Source organism: Elephantulus edwardii, unplaced genomic scaffold (genome assembly GCF_000299155.1).
Source record: "Elephantulus edwardii isolate Elephantulus edwardi_28Jun2011 unplaced genomic scaffold, EleEdw1.0 scaffold00058, whole genome shotgun sequence".
Taxonomy (NCBI): Eukaryota; Metazoa; Chordata; class Mammalia; order Macroscelidea; family Macroscelididae; genus Elephantulus; species Elephantulus edwardii.
The window spans coordinates 14,500,823-14,502,524 of record NW_006399808.1 but is presented as its reverse complement, the minus strand read 5'-3'; the positions used below and the strand labels follow the sequence as shown (position 1 = coordinate 14,502,524).

The 1,702-nt window shown below is 40.0% G+C and overlaps 1 pseudogene; it reads right to left on the bottom strand.

Annotated features, from left to right (window-relative positions):
- Window positions 1-688: 688 nt before the first annotated feature.
- On the bottom strand, window positions 689-973 carry LOC102862543 (annotated as a pseudogene).
- Window positions 974-1,702: the final 729 nt, after the last annotated feature.

The following is a 1,702-nucleotide window of genomic DNA, read 5'->3' as shown; positions in this document are numbered from 1 at the left end:
AGAATGGGAATCCCAGAACATTTGATTGTGGTTATGCGAAACCTATACTTGAACCAGGAAGCAGTAGTCAGAACAGAGCAAGGAGACACAGCATGGTTCAAAATCAAGAAAGGGGTCCATCAGGGATGTATTTTGTCCGCGTACCTTTCAATCTGTATTCAGAATAGATCATCCGAGATGCTCGGCTGTACGAGGAGGAATGTGGCATCAGGATTGGTGGAAGAATTATCAACAATCTGCATTATGTAGATGACACAACCCTGCTTGCTGAAACTGAGGAGGACCTGAAGCACTTGCTGCAGAAGGTCAAGGACTGCAGTCTTCATTTTGGACTGAAGCTCAACATCAAAAAAACAAAGATTCATTCCACTGGGCCAATTGGCAGCATCAGTATGGATGGTGAAGAGACTCAGATAGTTAATAGTTTTAGTTTACTTAGTTTCACAGTCAACACTCTTGGTAACAGCAGCCAGTAAATTAAGAGACAATTAAAACAGACATTTGGATGGTGGGGAAGAAGAACAAACTGGGGAGGAGGGTAGAGAGAATGGTGCAGCAATGAAGGAATGAAAACCCAAAATCCCTGTAAATGTTCATTAAAACTAATAAAATTTAATAATAAAAAAAAATAGAAAATGATAAAAAAACAAAACAAAACAAAAACAAGACGGAGGCAGCATCTCTTCTTCTAAGACTTACTAGGTTTGGCCCAGTATTCTCGATACATGGAATACATCATACCAACCGCCGTTGCTCCCACCACAAAACCTTGGGCTGCTACTCACATGTGGATCAGGTGGATGGACATTTTCATATTCCCCCTGTTCTTCAGTTTGTATAATCCATACACCACGATTGCAGCAAACCCCACCATTCCAATGGGGACAAATGGTGCCTCTTTAGCTTTTCAAATCAATTTGGACCCCTGATCTTCATCACATGAAGAAAGAGATACCTATGTGTTGGATGACATTGCGATTGGTTGAAGAATCGCCCATGAGCAAACCCACCAGGTAAGGTCCCACCGTTTCTCACATTTTCTTGATTTTTTAAAAGAAATTCTACTTTTTCTACAACCAGAAGATAAAATAGATGAATGGGACCTTCTAAGAATCAAATCCCTATGCACATCCAAAAACTTCTCCAATAGAGTAAAAAGGGAAGTCACAGACTGGGGAAAAGTGTTTGGTAATGACATGTCAGATAAGGGACTTAAGTCTAGAATTTATAAAATACTTGAGCACCACAACAAGATAAAGGTAAATAATCCAATCAAAAAATGCCTACAGGATATGAACAGACACTTCACCAAAGAAGACATTCAAATGGCCAACAAACATGAAGAAATGTTCAAAATTCCTAGTTCTAAGAGACATACAAATCAAAACTATGAGATATCATCTCACCCCCATCAGAATAGCAAAATTTGACAGGGCAGCAAACAACAAATGCTGGAGAGGTTGTAGAGAAACTGGAACCCTTATTCACTGTTGGTGGGAGTGTAAAATGCTGCAACCACTGTGGAAAGCAGTATGGTGTTTTCTCAAAAAGTTGCAAAAAGAGATACCATTTGACCCAGCAATTCCACTAGTGGGAAATATACCCCAAAGAGACCATAACTGCCACCCAAGCAGATATATGCACACCCATGTTTATTGTGGCTTAGTTCACAATAGCAAAGAGTTGGAAACAGCCCAAGTAC